Source organism: Odocoileus virginianus, chromosome 15 (assembly GCF_023699985.2).
Source record: "Odocoileus virginianus isolate 20LAN1187 ecotype Illinois chromosome 15, Ovbor_1.2, whole genome shotgun sequence".
Lineage (NCBI taxonomy): Eukaryota > Metazoa > Chordata > Mammalia > Artiodactyla > Cervidae > Odocoileus > Odocoileus virginianus.
In genome coordinates, this window is record NC_069688.1 from 47,191,696 (window position 1) to 47,213,888 (window position 22,193).

General features: G+C 51.4%; 1 long non-coding RNA gene and 1 other non-coding gene across 2 annotated transcripts; one reads left to right on the forward strand and one right to left on the reverse strand.

Annotated features, from left to right (window-relative positions):
• Positions 1-11,926: 11,926 nt before the first annotated feature.
• LOC110145207 (uncharacterized) lies at positions 11,927-15,210 on the forward strand. The gene is made up of 3 exons (XR_002316132.2): positions 11,927-12,300; positions 13,088-13,178; positions 14,358-15,210. It is a non-coding gene; the product is annotated as an uncharacterized lncRNA (long non-coding RNA).
• Positions 15,211-15,919: 709 nt separating this feature from the next.
• TRNAE-UUC (transfer RNA glutamic acid (anticodon UUC)) lies at positions 15,920-15,991 on the reverse strand. The gene has a single exon. It is a non-coding gene; the product is annotated as a tRNA-Glu (tRNA).
• Between the last annotated feature and the right edge of the window lie 6,202 nt (positions 15,992-22,193).

The following is a 22,193-nucleotide window of genomic DNA, read 5'->3' on the forward strand; positions in this document are numbered from 1 at the left end:
CTTCCAGGTTTGTTGTGAAAGTCAAAATAAATGATGGACGTAAAGAGCCTGCACACTGGAGGTGCTCAGTTATGACAAGAGGCTGATGTGGGGTGCCCTGGGAGCCCGCAAAGCCCAGTGGGCTTCCTCCGTGTCCTCATTTCATCTCATCTCACTACCACTCCCTCTCCTTTGCCTTTTCTCCCCTTGAATCCTCTCTTCCCTTTCCTTGAACTACACAGGACATGACCACCGCCTCTCTCCTGCGAACACTTGCTAGTGCAATTGGCAAACCTTCATTGACTAGCTATTGTATCTCTGCTTTCTATTTTTAAAGCACACCACTAAAATTTATTACCCTCAACTGTTTCGTGAGTGTGCATGCCTGCTTGTGCGTGTGTATCCTTGCCCAATGTGACTGCCTGATCAGAGAGACAGGGCGGTTTTCTTTCCTGGGGCCAGAGCAGCTGCTGGGCAGCCTGAATTGGAGCCGCTAAGTCTCTTGGCTGCTGAGGGGGTGGGGGTGGTGGTGTCAGCCTGAGGAGGGAGGACGGAGGGGCTGGTCAGGGTGAAGGCCAGAGGCGTGGGGATTTGGAGCTCTGACTCAGCTCCCCTCGAGGCCTCCGCCTCTGTTCCTGGAGTAAGGCCATCACACAGGCCTGGCGCTGGCTCCCATCCGAGGGCCCACCAGCCCATTTTCCCTGATCACAAGGGAGCTCGTCCTTGGGGCTGAAGGCTGGGGCCTGCTTCCCAGTGACTGTCTGGATTATAGACTTGCTTGGGGTGCTATCAAGTGGGCCTCACTCTATGTCCCCCCCACAGCCACTGTCCCCTCCCAGCTGCCTGATTTTGCTCCCTCCCGGCCCCACTGATACCACCCACACGAGCCAGCAAAGGCCTGCTTGCTCAGCACACACCCCTGCCCCCTGCTCCTGCCCCACCCACCAGAGGCCCAGATTTCTGTGGAGGAGAAAAAGTAGCAGTGATCATTCATCAGGAAACCATGCAGGGAGCCTCACCTGCAGACTCCCAGGCCCCAGGATAAGTCTACTCTGGGAGGAAGCTGATACTTACATAGAGGTTCAAACCCAAGGGCTGGGCTGAGAATCATGACACGTAAAAAGTCCCCCACCGCCTGCAGCCCATTCCTGAACTGTGGACTGGACACACAGATCTTTGCTCCTTTACTCATTAAACTGCTTGTTGTTGTCTAGTTGCTAAGTTGTGTCCGACTCTTTTTCGACCCCATGGACTGTACCCTACTAGGCTCCTCTGTCCATGGGATTCTCCAAGCAAGAATGCTGGAGTGGGTTGCCATTTCCTTCTCCAGGGAGTCTTCCGAACCCAAGGTTGGAAACCATGTCTTCTGCTTGGCAGGTGGATTCTTTACCACTGAGCCACCAGGGAAGCCACTTTAAACTGCTAATCCTTCCATAAAATATAACTCCAGCTTGTCGACTCCCTTGTTCAAGCTGGAGGACTGCAAAAACAAATATAGTAACCTCGGGAAATGACAATGTGCCAGGCCTCGGGACTTAGGTTTATCTGTGGGAAACTCCCAGGCAAATCTATCCCTAAATGATAAACCAGACATGCTTCCAGAAACTTCTCAGCCTCGGACAGGCACAAAGAGATAGGCGTCCAGCTCACAGTTCTATCTCTTTTAAGAGTCGTCAAGTGGGCTCTGAGCTCTTCAACCTCAGAAAGCTACCTTTTTAGTAAGAAGATGGAGGAATTTTTTTTTTTTTTTGCTGTTAGTAGTTGAAATAGCAGTGCTTTCTTTTTAAGACACATTTTGAAAATAATCATTTTGAGTAAAACCAAGGAGGTAAGAAGGATTTTCAGGAGACAGATTTTTTAGGACTGTTCTGCACTGAGATGTCACACTCATAGAATGGCATAATAAATACGCAAATGGCCTTCTTGTGTCGGTGGGCCACCTAAGTGCCCATGAGGAGGAGATCAGTTCCTTGGCCATCTCTCCAAGCTCCCAGAAGCCCCGCCCCATCCTAGTTACTGTGTCTTCCATACCTGGTTCCTTGTGCCCTGCCTGAAGCTTCTTGGTGACCTTGGTCCTGCAATCTTTTCCTTCCTCACCTTCATGCCTACTGTAATTCCCTATCTCCCAAATGCTTTTCTGGTTAGCCTGGATGTCCTCCATGGAAGCAGCAAGCTTCAGGAGGTCTGGAGCTAGTCGTCTTGCTCACTGTTGTGCCTCTAATGCTGAGCTCAGAGCCTGGTAAACAGCTAGCTGCTGAATGAGTGAGTTGAATGGCTTTAGCTCTGCATCCCTGTTCTGCTTTTCTGTGGATGTTCTGCTTCCACAGCCACCTTGATTCCAGGTGCTTTTGATTTGTTCCCTGATCAGAGAAAGGGTAGAACTTGGGAGAAGCCCATCTCAAAGGGCTAGTATGAGGATTACAGGTGACCATTTCAGGTGTATTAGTCCTTAAAGGATGTTAGAAGATCATACATACTTACTGTATTTTCAAGTCAACCCACTGGGAGCTGTTGCCACTGCTCATTTCAATGGTAGGATCCAGGCTGGGTTGCTGTAATAAAACAACCTCCAGATACAACAGCCTAGACAAAATAGAAATGTATTTGCCTGCAGGTCAGCAATCCAGAACACTTAGGCAGACTGTACCATTCTCCTTGCACAGATTCCACCTCTGGCTCCAAAGCAGCTGATGGTAAGGAGGAAAGTGAGACAAGGAAGTGCTCACCCAATCAAGAGGACGAAATAATTTTTGCTTATATCCCATTGGCCAAAACTCAGTCACATGACTATACCTAGCTGCAAGGGAAGCTGGGAAATGTAGTCTTTAGTGAACATTCATGTTCCCACCTAAAATTCTATTATTTTAAAAGAAGGGAAGAATAGGTATCAGTGACTATCTAGGAGACTCTACCATAGCAAGGTTATAAACCTGGTGAGGTCAGAAATTCCATGTGTCTTCTGCAGCTGTTCACGATATCCTGGGAAGTGTGATGCTGAACCCCGCCTGGCCTCACACACACTTGTTTCCACCATTCAGTCAACAAGCCTAATTTATGCTCCAGTGAAACCTGAAATTGCAAGAAGGGGAAGAGAAAAGTCAGTTTTCAAATGATAATTGCATGAACACCAGTGGACTGTGGAAAAGTCGACAACCATTATTGGGAATCCCAGGGCTTCTCAAAGTGTGGTCCATGGAAGCATACTATTCTGCAACATTTTTGTCACCAGTTTGCGCATGAGAGAAGTACAGAGATTGAGACTTTGGAAACTTTTGTAGCTATTTGACAGAATAACTTCATATTAGTTGAATATAATATTAAAAAATTGGAGCTTGTATATTTTTCAAAATTTAACTTTCCTATTATTTTTACTGTATTTTACACAAATACTGGTCCACTGCAGATGATTTGAAAAGCACTGGTTTAAGCCCCAGGAACTCTGTTAAACTTTCACACGTTACTTCATTTAGCTCTGAGGGAGGTGTTGCTAACTCCATTTTGCAGATGAGAAAATGGAGGCCTAGAGATGGCTAGAGATGGCAGAACTGGTCTGTGAAGTCCTGTTGGCTGAAGACCAGGAGCCCCCTCAGAGCTCTTGAGGACTGAAGGACTGGCTTTCAGGGCCCTGGGAACCCAGACTGTCCAGGCAGTGGCAGCCAGACCCAGCACACTCTGGAGCATGCCCTGGGAACACAGGGGCAGTGCTAGGCATGAAAACAGGCTCACATGTGACATTACCCTAAAGGGCTGCCCATCTGCACATACAGGGCCCCTCGGAGAACAGACTGTGGCTGAGGGCACTGCCAGCAGGAGCTGCCGTGAGGGGAGGGAAGGGGACAATGAACTACAGTCCCCACCTTGCCTCTGGCCTTGGATTCCCGAACAGCAAGCACAGTTCAAGACCACCAAGGGGGCTAATGAGAAACAGGTGCTTCAATGAGAAGCAGTGACCTCATTGCTCTTTTTCTGGCGCGTGCAACAATTTTGCTTTGGGGGATCTCACCCCACCTCCTCCCTCCCTGGGTTTGGTTTCCCAGCTACATGATTTGTTCAGGGAGGAGCAGATGACCCAATTCAAGCCAGGGAGACACAGGGAGGGTGGAGCTGAGGAGCCTCCTTCTGTGTTTCACGCTGGGAGGGTGTCAGGCTGGAGCCTGCATGGCCAGCTTACCAACCCAGGAGAGGAGTGGTTTGAGAACATGAGGAACCCTGAGGAAGGCAGCGTAAGAGCTGGAAAAGGGGACCCTAGGCCTTGATGATATTATTTGAGACCCTAGATCCAGGGTGAGAAGAAGTGAGTAGAAGAGTGAAATGAGATAGCCAACAGTTTTCCTTGTGCTTTGATGGAGTTGGGTTTTCTGTAATTTATAACCAAAAACCTTCAGGCTAACATCAGCCTCCCATATGCCCTTCCTCTCATTCCTGGCCTCACCAAGGCTATACATCAGGCCTTGATAAGAAAAGGGACGTGCAGGAGTCGATAGGCTGGTGGGATTTGGAGAGCTGAGTTCTCTCCCCATCCTCACTCCCAGGATCCCTCCAAATGCATTCCAGAAAGCTTTCACGCTGGAAGCCTGCAGTCCAGCTATTCACCCATGGAAGGCTACCAATCAGACTTATGCAGAGCCCCTTTCAAACCCACCCCACCTAATCTTCACCATGTGCCCCAAAAGACAGGTATTATAACCCCTATACTACAGATGAGAAGACTGAGGCCAAGGGAATCCAAGACTGTGGCCCAGGCTCATGGAGCAGGACTCCTCATGTTTTTCCTCCCACATCCCTGCAGTCTCTGTGACTTCCTGGTGTTCCAGCAGCTCATGCTAAGTGTGGTTTCCCCCGCCCCTTCCTCTGTCAATTCATTCCTCATAGAAGCTAATCTCAGCAAGGCAGTGTCCTGCTGAAATCCACTGCCCTCAAGCTAGAGCCCAGCCTCTCTGTCCCAGCCACACAGAGCCACTCTTAGTCTCCCAGGTGTGGAGCTAACACGCAGTCTCTTCCATCTGCTCTGCTCCCCTTTCTCTGGAGCCCCCCAGCCTGGATGCTCAAGTGCACCTATATGTTCCCTTCCCCGGGTGAGGCCCCTTCCACAGCTGGGCTCTTGAACTCCAGGCTCTTGTGTATACCTGCCCCTGGGTCATCTCCATTCGGAGGCCCAAGAAGATACCTTAACCCCAAGTCCCAAATGGGTTCATGGCTTCCCTCTTGCTCAAACCTGCTCACCTCCTGAATCCCTGACACTGACCCCACCTCTCTGCATCCAGCCACTCAGCAGCCCCAGGCAGAAACATGGGAGTCACTTTCTCTCCTCCCTCTCTCTTAATCCTGTATCTTCTCAACTACCTGGTCCCACCCACAATTCCTAGTCTGTACATATTGCCATCCCCTTGGCTCTAGTCATCAGCAGCACCTGAATTCCTGCAATAGCCCCTCTCCCTAGCTGGGTCCCAGTCTTGTCCTTCCTGTCCATTCTACAGATGTCTATTGGTTCTGAAAGATGGCTTCAATTAGTTTCTTCCTTTGTACTATAAAACCCTTCAGTGGTTCTTCACTGTCCTGGCTCCTACTTAACCTGTCCACCTTCATTTCTCCTTGCTGGTCTTCAAAGTGATGCTACACTCCCTCTAACATAATCTTGTGTTGTTCTGTGTTTGCCTGGCCAAGCTCTAGGGTTTGGCTCGCTTGCTGCCTCCTTCAGGAAGCCTTCCCTGAGCACACCAAGGTAGGCAGGTCCCCTCACGCACACCCCACTGTGTTCCCTGCCCTGCAACTGTGGGGAGTGGATTACTGGGTGTTTCCTTGTCCACCTCTTCTTAGTTTAAAATAGGGAGTTCCTTAAGGGCTGGATTATTCACTGGTGGTGTGTTCAGCTTCTGGGTCAGGGTTCAATTCAGAGAAGATGCTCTCTGCACATGTTTTATTGAATGAATGAATGATCCTGATGCTGGGGTTCCCAAACTGCAGGGCCACCTGAGGGTGCTGTGGGTTGGGGGAGATTTGGGGGTCTCCACCCTGATTCCTTCATTGCTCTTATTTGTGGCTCTGGGCTGACTCACCTTAGGACGGATTGGGCTATGGGACAGCAGGGCCCCACTTAGGGAGAGTCCTTGGCCCAGGGGGGCTGGGGGACTTGGCCTGGGGGCAGACCCAGACAGTGGAGGGGGAGAGCAGGTGGAGGGGTCAGCAGGTTCAGAGCAGGCTTAGGTGGACTGGGTAGAGGGAAACTAGAAATAAAGGGGGAAGCCCAGCTCAGACACCCCCAGAGACTTCACTGCTCGAACACAAGTGCAAGGCAGAGCCTCGGGTGCTGAGAAGAAGTCCTGGGGAGTGGGCACCAGGCTGGAGCAGGCCCCTCTGTGCTCTCTGACCGGGTCTCCCGGCTGGCTGGAGCAGGCCCTGCCCTGAAGGTGAGAGCTCAGTGTCAGGAGTGAGGGTTGCACGCCTGGGAGCCAGGCTGCCTGATCCTGTGGGTCAGCTTCCTCCCTGCCCCCCAGGCTTCGCCCACTTCTCAGGACCGTGGCTGCCACACCATGACCTGATCAGCTTTGCTCAGAGGTCTGAGACAGAAATCAGGGTGACTGCTTAGGGGATGCTGTGCCAAGCACTCTCCTTGGCATCTGAGTGTTTGTAACAGAGTCCACGTGATCTCAGCCATCGGGCCAACACAGATGCTGCCAGGATTGTGACTGTCCTGTGTAGGTGCTCATCCAAGGCCACCTGTCTGGGGCAGGCTGGGTCTGTCTGACCCCACAAGGCATGCTCTTCTTCCAGCCCAGGGTGGCTCCTCTAGCTCTGTCCTTCCCCAGAGACCAGGGCCTCTACAAAATCTGGAGCCAGCCTGTTCCCTCCTCTGGGAATTCCACAGCCCACCCGCCCACCCGCCCTCACCCCACCCTGCGGCTCTTTGCCAAGACAGAGCTTCAGTCCAGTCTATCCCATGCAGGGCAAGGATGGACAGACGCACCATCCTATAGCTTGACGTGGCTACCACGTGCTGCTGCTATCATCCCAGGACACAGAGCAGTCTCCCCAGATTCCAGCTTTGCCTTCTTTGTGAAAGCCACACATGCTCCCAGGAAGCAGGAATTTCTGAACTGAGGTCTGCACCTCCTTTTTTTTTTCCTATGAAAGACAGACCCCTTATGTACGCTTAGTTCCAGTCCTTGTTATAAAGAGGAGGTTTGAATCCTTATGAGTTTGAGGGCTGTGCGACCCCAGGCAGGTGACTCGACCTCTCTGATCCTCAGTCTGCAGGGTTGTAAAAAATGGTAACACACAGCTCAAGGGGCCCGTTATGAGGGTTAAAGGCGGCTGTGCATGGGAAGCCCCGAAGAGTCCTGGCGGTCAGTAGGTGCTTCATCCGTGGCAGCCCTCAGTTCCGACTGTTGGCTACAGTGCCTCTGCCTACCTCTTGAGAGCTGCACGCTCCTGGCGTGGGCACTAGTTTCTCTTCTTGGCTTACCTCTCCTTTCTCTTTTTAAGGGCATTCGTGCGGCTGCCGGCTGCAGCTCCCGCTCGGCTCAGACCCTCTCGGAGTCCTGCGATCCTGCCAGCGATCATGGCCCCAGCCAGCCTGGCTTCTCTGCTGACATTCCTGTGAACCGTAGTCAGGGACCTGCCCCAAGGTCCGTCGGGGTGTGTCCGCGCCGGGAGGGAGGGCTGGGGAGGGGGGCGGGGAGGGGAAGAGCAGCTGCTCCTTTGTTCCCCAGCCGCCGGGGCGGGTAAGCCGGGGCGCAGCCTGTCCAGGCCGAGAGCAGGAAACAGGTGGACTCTGCGGAGGCCCAGACGGGGCAGTGGGACGTGCGGAGGCCCACGTCTGGGCCGCGGGGAGGTGCGCAGCAAAATGAAAAGGGCTCCCTTCTGAGTTCCCAGGCTGTGGCGTCTCAGGCCCTCAGCTGGGTTTCAGGTTGCTCTGGGGCAAGGCAATGAGCTGACTCATGTAAGTGCGTATTAAAAACTGTTTAGTCACTGTCTGCCTCTCTGTTAGGGTACAGGATAAGTTGCTGTAACAAAAAGACCCCCGACCCCCACCCCCCACCCCCGAAGACAACAGAATACAGGAGGCAGGATTGTAATACTTCCTCCTGGGACAGTCTGGGGACTCCCTGCTGACAGGCTGGCTTTGCCTCATGTGGTTTATTCGCAAATGCAGTTTTCTTCCATCTTGGGGTTCCACCATCTCCAAAGACTGATGTCCTAAACCTGGGATCTGCAAACAGCTGGTCAGAACTCAGGGGCTCTCTGAGCCTGCGTGGGGAAAAATTACATCCTGATTTGTACCGAGATCCACTGAATACTTGAAAGGTAGCACTTCTTCCCATTCTGACAGGAAGCCTCACAGGAGTATTGGCAGGAACAACTGAATGTGACAGGAAAATATCTGTGATTTCTGTTGTGAAATACTGTTTATGCTCAGGAAATACTGTTTACTTTGAAAGCTTGGTAGCTATCAGATCCATCGTTAGGTTGTTCGTTAATGTGTTAATAAGAAGTGTGTACCTACTCTTAGAGTGTAACTTTTTATACTGTTTTTGCAATTTTTCATTGCAGTTGTTTTTCTTGGCAATCTTCTGATTTTACTGCATGAATTTAAGAACACTATTCAGCGAAGGGTCCGCAGGCTTCACTCGACAGCCAGAGGGGGCCCCAGACAGGCAGAGCCGAGAAGCCGTGGCTCACGTGTTGCCTCCTGTGCTGGTTGAAGCTGAATCGACATTCTGGCAGCGGGAGAGGGTACAGGTGCAGGCAAACAAATTCCTTCCGGGTCAGTGGTGTGGAACTTGCACACTTCACTTCTGTCACCTGCCCCTGGCAGAACTCGGTCACGTAGCTGCCTCCGGCTGCCAGGGCGGCTGAGACACAGGGTGTTCCCCGGGCAAGGACGGACCCAGCCAGACTCTGCAGTTATGGAAGGAAAGGGTCGATTTGGGGGGCCAAATAGCAGTCTGCTACCATCTCCAACGACTCTTTTTCCCTCCTGGAAGAATCCAGCACCTTTTCACTGTCTCTTTCTTGCTTCCCAGCGCCGCCTCTTACCAGCCCTCATCTGCTTCTTCCTGCATCCTCGACTCCCCTATCTTCTCTCATTTTGTATAAGGGTCTAGGACCTCATTCCTCCTCTCCCAACATTACGGGTGCTCCTATCTGAGACTAACACTCCCGTGTGTCCCAGATCCCAACCCCTCTCATGGACTCAAGCCCACTGCTCCCCCGATTCTATCGTTTCTCTCCTGTACCACTGATTTCCCCCCTTCTATTGAATTGTCCCCACCAACAAGGAAACACTTTCCCGTCATCAGAACTCTTGTCTTGACCCCAATTCCCTCACCAGCCTTTGTCTCTTTCTTGTCCGCACCCCCTCGCCCCCAAACTCCTTAGGACAGGACAGTAGTCCATACTTACTGTCCACAGTTCCTCTCCTCTCTTCTGCTGCCCTCTTAGATCAGCCCATCAGTTTTCCAACCCCATCACTCCATGGAAGCTTCTATTGGCAAAGGTCTTCATGTCAGTAACCCAATCATCACTGCTCTCACCTACCTAACCCACCGGCAGCTTCAGACCCAAGGATCACTCCCTCCTCCTGGAGACGCCACCTTCTCCTGGGTGCTCTTAGCCTCCCTAGTTGTTCCTACTCAGCTCCATCCGCCCCCCCAAACACAGGCAAGCCCCCTGAGGTCAGACCTTAGCCATCCTCTCTGTCTGCAGTCCCTTAGTGGGCCCATTTAGTCTTACGCCCTTGACACCCAACCACTGTAACAACTCTCTATTTTTCATCTTCAGCCTGGACCTCTCCCCTGACTCCAGTCTCCTGCATCCAACTGCCTACTTGACTTCAAGAAACATCTCAAGCTTAATAGGCCCAACCCCCCAATCCTAACCCAGCCCCCAAAGCTTCTCCTCCCCTTGGCTGTCCCATCTTTCTAGGTAGCTAGACCCGAGACCTTGGAGTCATTTCTACTCTAGGCTTTCCCTTACATCTTCTGTCTCATTGACTTTGTCTTCAAACTCACAAGGACATTTTTGTTTTATAAGTATTACAAAATCAGATAGTCATATATATATGAGGGCCTCCTAAACTGTGTAAGTGTGAGACCCCACAAGAGCTGAATCTGCCCCTGTATGAGATAAAATGTGGAGTGCTCTACAAAGATTCTGGCATAAAGCCATCATTTAATAATGAGCAATGTGAAAAAAGAGCCTCACGGGGGAAGTGTCATTTGAGCTGGGTCTTTATGGAGAGGTAGATGTTCACTAGGTTCCAAACAGGATACTAAGAACATAAGCATCTCCCAGATTTTGCAGGTCTGTCTCCAAAGGCCTCATTAGAGACTTCAGGGAGTGCTCCTGATGGAATAATAAAAGCAGCCACTTTGCCTGCACCCTTGATGTCCTGCTGTGGTATAACAGATCTATTTGGTCTTTGTCCTTGGTTCCCAGCACAGAATTTCTAAACCCTCTTGGTTTCCCGAGTGAGAGGGGTGATAGGAGTCTCTCACACAGAGCTCCTAAGTCCCCTGGAGTTGCCAGGGTGATGAGAGTCTTTTGGGGAATCCCCTGGAGGTCCAGTGGTTAGGACGCCACGCTTTCACTACTGAGGGCACTAGTTCAGTCCTCCATGGTGTGCTCCTGGATGGGGGCTGGTTACCAGAGAGATCAACCGTGAATAAAAGCTTGGAACCTTCAGTCCACTGCCCATCTAGAGATTAATGTAATGAAGGGACTGGAGATTAATTGATCCTGTCTAGCTTCCCAGGTGGTGCTAGTGGTAAAAGAACCTGCCTGCCAATGCAGGAGACATAAGAGATTCGGATTCAATCCCTGGGGTGGGAAGATCCTCTAGAGGAGGGCATGGTAACCCACTCCAGTATTCTTGCCTTGAGAATCCTTTGGACAGAGGAGCCTGGAGGGCTACAGTCCATGGGGTTGCAAAGAGTCGGACAGGACTGAGTGACTTAGCACAGCACCCAGCACGTGATGAAGGCTCCATAAAACTCCCTGAGCGCTTCCAGGTTGGTGAACACACCCTTTCCCCCTTCCCATGCCCTGTGCTATCCTCGAACCTCTTCATCTGTTCATCTGTATCCTTTGTCACATTAAAAAAAACCCGGGAAATGTCAATAAGAGTTTCCCTGAGTTCTATGAGCCAGGATAGCACATTATCAAACCCGAGGAAGGGTTGGAGGAGCCCCCACCAACTATAGGCAGTTAGTCAGAAGTACAGGTGACAGCTTGGGACTTGGGACTGGCATCTCAAGTGGGGGGTGGTCTTGCGTGACTGAGGTCACAACCAGTGGGGTCTGTACCAACGCAGTTAGTGTCAGAACAGAACTGTAGGATACCCAGTCTGTCTGGACATTAGAGAATTGCCAGACAGCTGGAAAATGCCTACATGTTTGGTGTCAGTAGTACTCTGTGACAGAAGAAACATATTCTGTGCAGAAGAAACATTTCTCCCCTTAAGGTATTCTAAACGTTCTCCCTGTATTAATTTATTAGTCTTCACCATAAGACACGCGGCAGATCCTCAGAGGTAGGGAGAGATCGGAGCATCTGCTCAGCTTCTCACAGCTCTAAGGGCACAGCTGAGACTCCAGCTCCCCTTCCAAACACAGCCCCCACCCCTGGATCTGCCTGTGTATGTGGCTCTTGGAAGTTGCGCCCACACAGACCATGGTTTTCCTCTGGGCACCCTGCATGAACTGTTCCCCGGGGGCTCCCACTTCCCCGGGGCCCTAATTCATTCTCATCACGCCCGAGGAGGGAGGTTGGGGCTCCCCCACCCGCGTCCCCAGCAGCCCGCCCTCCTGGCTGCTGGCAGACGTTGGTCACCGCCCCCAGTCACAGCGCAGCGCCTGCCACAGCCCGGCTCGCAGAGGGCGGGGGCGAGGCAATTACTCGGAAAACCGCAGGCAAAACTCCCACGGAGCCACAGGGAGGTTTTTTTTTTTTTTTTTTTTTTTTTTTTAAAAGAAAGCTCTGATGTGACAGTGTGGTGGCAGGAATCTTATCCAGTCTCATCTTCCAGCTCCCATCACAGCCCACCCCTGAGAACGTGCTGCCCGGCAGCTGAGAGCACGGTTTGCACCATGTGAAAACAAGAGTGAAACCCCCGGGGGCGGTCCGCTGAAGTATGTGCAAAATGAAAGAAGCCCTCCCCGAGGCCTGCAGAGTTTCTTCGTTCTCCTCTTCTATCTGCAAAACACCAGATTTCACTGCTGCCAGAGAAAAATACTGGGGTCAGCGTTGGCCCCTGGGCCCTCCCAAATGGATCATCCTTCGAGTTAGTCACAATAGCCTTGCACACACTCCTGTATTTCACAGGTACTGCCTAGAGGGTGGCATTTGGGGACACACATGGTTTCCTTTGTGTCTTAGACCCTCACCCCACAGGGACTCAGCTGACCAGAGTAGAGGATAATAAGAAGCCAGGTGGGGAGAGCCAGAACTCCCTTGCATGTAGATGCGTCCTGCAACTTACAAGTGCCGTTGTCCCACCAAACCATTTGTGTAGTCACAGCCCTGTGGGGGGTGAGAAAGATGCATGACTTCTCAAAGTCACTGGACCAATAAGTGGCGGAGCTAAGGCTGAAACTTAGGGAATCTGGCTCTAGATCCAGCTCCCTTCATGGAATAAGGCATGGTGGGGATGTTGGGGGGGTGGGGTGGGGAGGTGGGCAGGAAGGGACAGAGCCCTGATCCCATCAGTCCCCAGGGCAGGCCCAAAGGAGGGAAGCAGAGCCTGTGAGGTGGCATACTTGACAATTAGTAGGTTTGATGTGGTAATTTACTGTGGATTGGGGTTATTGCCTAGAACATTTTTAGCCTGGAGCTGTGAGTTACGTGTGCTCCAACAGGCCTCTCATGGGAAGACTGGAGACCCAGAGGGTGACGTCCACATTCCACCAAGAACCCCATCCAGCGGGAATCCCAAATCCAGGGTTTCCAGGCTGCATCAGGCCAGCACTTGTGTTATGTTTGGCCCCAGAGTATCCTTAAAAATGTCAATTTGGGGCTAACATTTAAAATGAGAAGGGTTCACAAAATAATTAGTGTTTCTGGCATCTCTTTAAAAGGTGAAGATTAGGTGATATTGACCTTACTGTTCCAGGATCCCAGCAGTGCTGCTGCCCCTAAAGAGGTGTGTGGTCTCCAGGTCACCAGGCCTACAGCCATGTACAGCAGCCGCCTGTCTGCACCCTGTAAGCACTGGGGATTCTGACTCTTGCTACAGAACTGAAGCTCTTAACTTTTTGAAGGTCATGGATATAATTCAGGGGATCCAAGGACTTAGATGGGTAAAAATGCCACCTTGATTTTCACTAACCCCTACCAAACACTGAACATTTCCTTCCATTAGGACCATAGGCAGAGACCACGGTAGCAATGGGATCTGTGACTCTGTCACTAGAAGAAATTACAGACAATTTCATATCACATTAGACTTTCATAGATAGCTCCGAACGTCATTTATGCTCATCACTGCTCAAATCAGAGGGTGGCAGAGGATGAGGTGGTTAGATAGCATCACCAACTAATTGGACATACATTTGAACAAACTCCAGGAGACAGTGCAGGGCAGGGATGCCTGGCGTGCTGTAGTCCACGGGGTCACAAAGAGTCAGACAAGACTTAGCAACTTAACAATAGCTCTAAAATCATGACCGATTGCCAGATGTTGTACTTTGGTGCATTTGATAAAGAAGCATGTATGTTATGATATTATAGGTTCAGTTTTAAATATATATATATATATATATATATATAATATTCAACATAATTGGTTTCATTAATATTTTACACACTTACTCTGAGAAAAGATCCATAGGCTTCATCAGCTTGCTCAAGGGGTCCAAAGTACAAAATTGGACTCCACATCTTCAAAAGGTAGTTGTCAGGTCCCTTGGGGTTGGGAAGGCAGTTTTCTAGAACCTTTTGGAGAAGTGGGATCGGAGGGGGACTAAGCTCCTCGGTTCAGTCCCTCCCAGGTGGTTTCACACTGGACTCCCCACCCAGGGCCGGAAGCCCTCTGAGGCTCAGGGAGGCCTTGGCCTGTGCGTAGGAGGCTGTGCAGAGGTCCTGCATTCAGTGGCCCCAGCCCTGGGTCTCCAGGGTCCCCTCCAAAGCAACCCCAGGGTGAACTTGGCGGGAGAAAGCTTAGCTCCCAGGCCCTAGCGGAGACGCCAGGGTGAGGCCGGCCCAGAGCCACAAGCCACGTGGGCGCTGACTCATCCCCGGACGGTCCCAGCCCAGCGGTGTGCCCTTCCCCCAGCTTCCTCACGCTTCCTCCCAGGCTCTGCCCAGGTGCCTGCAAACCCACGTGCGGGCTCCCCAGGTCCGCAGCGCCGCTCCTAGCAACCGCCCCCCTCTCTCCCTGCCAGATCCGGAAATGTGTGGTCTCGGCTGGTTTCCTCCTGAATCCTTGAAGCGCCCACTCAGCCTCTGCCTGATGCTTCGGCTCCCATGCAGTTTGCTGAAGTCACCCTGCTGAAGGGCGTCAGAGCTGGAGGACAGGTGGCCCCGGGCCTCCCACTCCCGCCCCGCGGTGCCGCCTGATGCTTCGACAGCCGCCTCTTCCAGAACCAGTGGACACGCTGGCTCCGTGGTTTCCATGACACCGCACTTTCCCACGTCTCCTCTGGATTTCTGACAGCTCGTTTCCTTGCTGGCCGGTGTGGTCTCCTCCCGGCTTCTCGTCGTGGGCGTGTCCAGGGCGCTGCCCTCAGCTCTTACCCCAACGGGTGCCCACCGCCTCCTCTGGAGGGCTCTCCTCCTGGTGGCCTGGCGCCACCTGCCACCACTGTGGCCCCTGGGGCCTTGGCTACCCACGGTCCCCAATCCCACACGGCCAGCATTCACAGAACTTCTTGTCCTACCTCCTATGATTCAAGTCCTAAATCACAGAAGGTCAGACTGGAGGGGCGTGGGGGCTGGGAGAGGGTGGAGGGGTTGAGTTTGGGTTGGCCAGGCAACCAGTACCTGGGGGATGTTGCTGAGAAGACATAACCACACCCCCTGAGCCTGGGCTACCGTAGGTCTGTGAGAGGCAAGCTTGTGCAAGGCTAAGGATATAGGACTCTGGGAACCCGCTGCCCAAGTTCAGATCCTGCCTCTGCTACTTGCTGCTGTGACCTCAGGCAAGTTCATCTATTTGTTCATTAATTTATTTAAGGTGTTAATTGAGCCCCAACTGTGTACCAAATTCTGCTGAAAATACAAACAGAAACACAAAAAGACTCTCCACACTCTTGATGTTTGGGCTTCCCTGGTAGCTCAGCTGGTAAAGAATCCACCTGCAAGGCAGGAGACCCCAGTTCAATTCAAGGGTTGGGAAGAGCCCCTGGAGAAGGGATAGGCCACTCACTCCAGTATTCTTGGGCTTCCCTGGTGGTTCAGATGGTAAAGAATCCGCCTGCTATGCGGGAGACCTGGGTTCTGTCTCTCGGTTGGGAAGATCCCCTGGAGGAGGGCATGGTAACCCCCTCCAGTATTCTTGCCTGGAGAATCCCCGTGGACAGAGGAGCCTGGCAGGCTGCAGCCCATGGGGTCACAAAGAGTCGGACATGACTGAGCGACTCAGAACAACACAGCACTCTTAATGTTTAGTTAGACTCAAATACTATCCAAACAAATGCTAAATTATGACTGTGACAAGCAAAGTGAGGGGGAGAGATCTAGCCAGCTCTGAGAACCACACCGAGGATGGTCTTATCAGAAGGGTCAGGGCGGCTTCCTTGAGGACATGACCTTCAGGCTCAGATCTGAGGGATGAGTGGAGTTACAAGATGTGGCTGGCTGAATAATGGCCCCCAAAGATGTCCATGTTCTAATCCTTAGAATCTGTGAATATGTTCCCTTACATAGCAAGAGAGATGTGATTCATTTAAGGGTTTTTTGTTTTGTTTTGTTTTTTGGCCATACTGTGCAGCTTGCAGGATCTTAGTTCCCTGACCAGGGATCGAACCTGGGTCGTGGCAGTGAAAGCCCCAAGTCCTAACCACTGGACCACCAGGGAATTCCCTCCAGTTAAGGATCTTAAAATGGGAGATTCTCCTGGATTATCAGTGTGGGCCCAATGTAATCACAGGTGTCCTTATTAGGAGGAGGCAGAGGGTCAGAGAAGATATGACAATAAAAGGAGAGGTCAGAGTGATGGCGTTGCTGGAAGGGGGTTGTGAGCCATGGAAACCTCTGGAAACTGGAAAAGGAAAGGAAGTGAATTCTAGCCTAGAGCCTCTAGAAGGAAGGAAGCTTTGCCTACCCGTCTTGGACTTCTGACCCCAGAACTGTAAGCTGATAAATTTGTGTTACTTTAAGCCTCTAGTGTGTGGAAGTCTGTTATAGCAGCAATAGGGAACTAACACCATAGGAGAAGAATAGAAAAGTGTGTGCCGAGGCTGGGGATGAGAAATGGGTTCCTGTGATCTAAAGAAAGAAGGTGTGTATGTATGGGTGTGAATGGGGGGGGGTGGGGGCGGTGGTCAGGGGTGGGAGCCAGGAGGCTGGAGTTTGGCTAACGTTGTTAACCCCTCTAAGCCTCAGATTCCTCACTGGTGAAATGATGACTTCATAGGTTTGTTGAGAGAACTGAATGAGACCGTGTGCATGCAGCTCTTAGTAAGTGCCGGTTTAATGGTAAGCGTGTTACAATCCCACGGTTTCGAGAGTGGGCTCCTGGAGCCCTGGGAAATCTGTGAGATTCCTTTGGAGCTACTGAGGATCCGGAGGGAAAGAGGGGGCAGTTCTGTCCTCAAGCTGTACTTACATTTGTTTGCCTATTGGACTTGGCTTCTGGTTAAGATCGTGTTTGAATAAGAGGTTCCTCAGCTAAGACAGTTTGAGAGCTGCCGCTCTAACCTGACTCTGCTTCTTCTGGTGAGGAAACTGTGGCCTGGGGTTGCCCCTGGCTCGTACTGCCTCCGAGCCAACTGGAGAACCCAGCCCCCAACCACTGATGCCTTCATTCTCTGTGGTCCAGGGTTCTGGGCCTTAGGGTCAGACTGGCGGCTTTGTAATTTGGAGTCCGTTTCCCTTCCTAGCCCTGCTTCCTGCGATCTGCCTTCTAGATTAACTCACATCTTTGTTTCTTGTCACTCTCCCTGACAGGACGCTAAGGTCCATGGGGGCAGGAACCTCATGTTTTGTTAACCACAGAATCTCCAGGGCCTGATACTGTGTCTGGCATGTGATAGTCACAAGAAACACTTGGGAAATGCTCACTCTCAGGCACTGTCTAATGTTGTCTGCACACATTCCTGGTTCATGCATGCAGGTGTGCTAAGTCACTTCAGTCGTGTCTGTCTCTTTGCGACCATATGGACTGTAGCCCCCTAGGCTCCTCTCTCCATGGGATTCTCCAAGCAAGAATACTAGAGAGGGTTTTCAGGGATCTTCCTGACCCAGGGATTATACCTTGGTCTCTTATGTCTCCTGCATTGGCATGTGGGTTCTTTACCACTAGTGCCACCTGGGAAGCCACATCCTGGTTCATTTGTTGTTGTTGTTCAGTTGTTCAGTAGTGTCTGACTCTTTGCAACCCCATGGACTGCAGCATGCCACACTTTGCTGTCCTTCACTATCTCCAGGAGTCTGCTCAAACTCATGTCCATTGAATCGGTGACGCCATCCAATCATCTCATCCTCTATTGCCCCCTTTTCCTCCTGCCCTCAATCTTTCCCAGCATCGGAGTCTTTTCCAGTGAATCGGCTTTTCTCAACAGGTGGCCAAAGTATTGGAGCTTCAGCTTCAGCATCAGTCCTTCCAATGAATATTCAGGGTTGATTTCCTTTAGGATTGACTGATTTGATCTTGCAGTCCAGGGAACTCTCAAGAGTCTTCTCCAACACCACAGTTCAAACGCATCAATTCTTTTTTATGGTTGACACATCCATACGTGACTACTGGAAAAACCACAGCTTTGACTAGATGGACCTTTGTCGGCAAAGTAATGTCTCTGCTTTTTAATATGCTGTCAGGGTTTGTCATAACTTTTCTTCCAAGGAGCAAGTGTGTTTTAATTTCATGGCTGCAATCACTGTCTGCAGTGATTTTGAAGCCCAAGAAAATAAAATCTGTCACTGTTTCTATTGTTTCCCATCTATTTCCCATAAAGTGATGGGACCAGATGCCATGATCTTAGTTTTTGGAATGCTGAGTTTTAAGACAGCCTTTTCACTCTCCTCTTTCACCTTCATCAAGAGGCTCTTTAGTTCCTCTTGACTTTCTGTCATTCCTGGTTCATAGTTACCCCTAACTCACACCGTCGACTCGAGGTATTAACAAAGCTTCATATCATTTGTGCACCTGGGTGAATGTCTTTGCCTCCTCTGTAAAATGGGGGTCTGCAACGTGAACGGTGGTGACAGTGGGGGTGAAGTGGCATCGTGATGTCTGCCTGCCGCCTGGCTTTGGGTCTGACTGCAGCAGTCACTGAGGAAAGGTTGGCCATCGAAATGATTTCATTGCACTGGGTGCCAAATTGCTCTGGGTCCAGCCACCCTGTTTTCATAGGGCCACTGCTGCAGCCTGATCCCCTGAGCTGCGAAGGATTGCTTCCCTCCATCGGCCAAGTCACTTCCTGCGAAGTTTCTCCTGCCCATTCCTCCTCCTCTTCCTCCCCTGGGCCCAGACCAGCACATCTGCCTTTCTGGGCTCCAGCTCCTTCCCATGGCAATCACCTTCGCAGGACTGCTTCCTCCTCCCTGTCATTTCCACTGCTTCCCTTCCTCTCAGGGACCCATGAAGATCTCTGCAACCTGTGTCATCAAATGGGACCCTGCTGGGATCCTGAGGACAGCGTCAATCTGCTAAGGGAAACATACTGACTGAAACCGCCCACCCTCGCCAGGTACCATAGTGAGCATTCCTGTGAGTTATTTTACAACAGGAAGTCCCAGTGAGGAAGAGGAAACTAACAAGCCACTGCCAATCAGAACAGTTCAGGAAGGGTCCAAAGGAGATGCCATGTGTCCTGCCACCTCCCAGAATCCTTCTAGCTGGCAAGCATCTTAGTTGAGCAATACGTGCACCACCAGGAAGGACCCTGAGTCAAAATGATTGGCCAAAGAAAATCCAGAAACTAATCCCAACACCATAACACCCAAGACTGTGAGCCACATCGCAGCGCAGCTCTCCTGGGTTCCCTTGCCCTCCGGCTCTCCACCCGGGCGCCCCTTCCCAGTAAAATCTCTTGCTTTGTCAGTGTGTCTCCTCGGACAACTCATTTCCGAGTGTTAGACAAAAGCCCCCTTTCAGGCCCTGGCAGGGGCTCCCCCTTCCTGCAACAAGTCCGTGCCCTGCCCCGTGGCTCCCAGACCACCACCAATACCCCGAGCAGCAGCCGCTACCTGTGGCCTGGCCCCACCCCAGCACCAGCCTTTGCTGAACCGCCCCCTCTGTACCCCTCCGGCACCTCTTGCTCCATGTTGCCTGTCTTGCCGGGTCTACAAGTATCTTTCATGCATCTAACGTAAGATACCTGAGGACAAGGACCAGCTCCTGTCACTTTGACTCTTCAGTAATTCTGGAACCTATTCCTTTGACGCCATTCCCACCACCCTAGTCGAGGCTGCCCTGCCCTCACACCGGAATGATTACAAAATGTCATAGTCTGTCCGCTCTGGCCTTGCCTGCTCCCTCCGGGCATTGCGGTGACCTTCGAAAGCACAGATGAGTTCATGGCACTCTCTTTCGGGCCACCCCGAGGCCCTCAGGGGAGCTCTTATCACCAGTTACCACTCCCACCCCATCTCACTGGATCCAGACAGCAGAACTGATTTGCACTGGCTTGAATGGAGTGAGCTCTCCAGGAGGTGAAAATTTCTTCCTTCTTCCTGGGACACTTCCTCCGCCCTCTGCTTCATCTCTTCTACCCATTGGGCTAATTCCTGTTCTCACCCAGATCTCAGCTGAGATGTACCTCCCAGGGAAGGGCTCTCCAGCTACCTGCAGCCTTGGCCCCATGCCTCTTCCATGAGCCTAGAGCACCTCGCACGTTCCCTGCTTTGTTGGAATTACATCTGTTTGTTGCTCATAGCCCCATTTGCCTGTTGGCTCTTTTGAGAGTAGGGCCCTTGTCTTCACTACCTGCAGCCCAGCACAGTGGCTGACACATTGTTCTTGTTGTCGAGTGTCTCAGTCGTGTCTGACTCTTTTGCGATCCCGTGGACTGTATCTGCCTGGCTCCTCTGTCCGTGGAATTTCCCAGGCAAGAATAATGGGGTGGGCTGCGATTTCCTGACTCAGGGATCAAACCCGCAGCTCCTGCTTTGCAGATGGATTCTTTACCTCTGACCCACCTGGGAGGCCCACCTGGCACATAGTAGGTACTTAACAAACACTCGTTCAGTTGAACTGAACTGCTCCAGAAGCTCAACCAGGTTCCCCATCTTTCCAGATCCTACCAGCTGCTCCTGATAACAAAAACAACGCTGACACTTGTTGAGTGCTTGTTATGCACCTGGCACTGGGTTAAGTGCCTTCGCTTATTCCGCAACAACCTTGTGAGGTAAGAACTATTTTACAGATGCCAAGGCTGAGATAGGCAAATGAACCACCCTAAGGCCACACAGCTAGAAAGGGGTAGGGTTGGACTGGTATCCACTTGCTGACTTGGAAGTCTTCCTTCTCGACCCCAAGATGACACTGTCCTCCATGCCTGCTTGTTCCCGCACCCTCTCCACAATCCCTCTCCTTCCTCTGATCCCCTCAGAGGGTCTCTGCCTTCCCAGATCCTCCCACCACATCACCTATGCCTGCAGTTTCCTGATTCCACACTGCCCTGAAAGATTCTGTAACACAGAGGCACTTAACCAGTTAATCTCTCTGACTAATGATAAACTCCCCAAGGTCGAGGATTATGCTCTGTTTCTCTCGGAGCCCCCAGGATACCCAGCACAGTGGCTTGTTGTTGTTTAGTCACTCAGTCGTGTCTGACTCTTTGTGACCCCATGGACTGCAGCCAGGCTTCCCTGTCCTTCACTATTTCCCAGAACTTGCTCAAACTCTTGACCATTGAGTCAGTAACGCCATCCAACCACCTTGTCCTCGTCATCCCCTTCTCCTCCTGCCTTCAATCTTTGCCAGCATCAGGGTCTTTTCTAATGAGTCGGCTGGCCAAAAAGCATTGGAGCTTCAGCTTCAGCATCAGTCTTTCCAGTGGATATTCAGGACTGATTTCCTTTAGGAAGGACTGGTCTTGCAGTCCAAGGGACTCTCAAGAGTCTTCTCCAACACCACAGTTCAAAAGCATCAATTCTTCTGTGTTCAGCCTTCTTTATGGTCCAGCTCTCACATCTATACATCACTAATGGAAAAACCATAGCTTTGACTATAACACTGTGCTTGGCACACAGTTAATATCCTCCAGTTCACGGGCAAAGGCCAAGTCCCCAGGTTCTCGTCCATCTGAGGAGGTGGTTCAGGAGGTTCTGAGCTCTCTTCTTCTCTCCATGATTCCACTCTGGCTTCTGTCTAATCCTTGATGTTTTGGGACATTATGAATCACAGAGACCTACAGAATTCAGGGGAAGAGAATGCCAAGATTTCTTGAGGCCAAATGTGTGGTCAGCATATCCAACTTCATTTTCCTGTCCAGGGAGTCCCATTTTTTATCATAATATGTTTCTGGAAACCATATCATAAATCAGATTATTAAAAAAAAAAAGATTGTATTTAGTCAGCAAAAAATGTAGTGTACTGAGCACTTTTGAATACACCCAAGGCTACGAGCTAGGTGGTGGGAGCTAAAGTTAACGTGACAGGGCTCTGCTTTCAGGGGTCTCACTGTCTTGCTGGAGTCATGAACCAACTCATATAGTGAAAGACCCCTGAGTGTCACACTCTGGCTCCCATCCGCTCTGCAAAGTCTCCCCAAGTGTTTCTAGAAGCTTCCTGCAGTGTCTCACGTGGGCTCGGGGCTAAGTTCAGGCATTGCCCCTGAACACGTGGTTGTTTTCCTCCTCTTCCCTGCTCTGATCTGTGCCCTGTGGGCTGCATCCCTTTGGGGCACCTGTGGCAGATGGAGAAGCAGGTCGTGGACCTGGGGTGATGTCCCAGGGCACTCCCCTCCCCGTCAGCGTCACACCCCATCAGGGAGTCATAAACCGCAGCTGGCGGAGCCCGTGTCTTACAGTCTTTTAGTGAAACGGTTCTGCAGTGGCTGACGTGGCTGTCTAGGACCACCTTTACACACACACACACACACACACATACACAC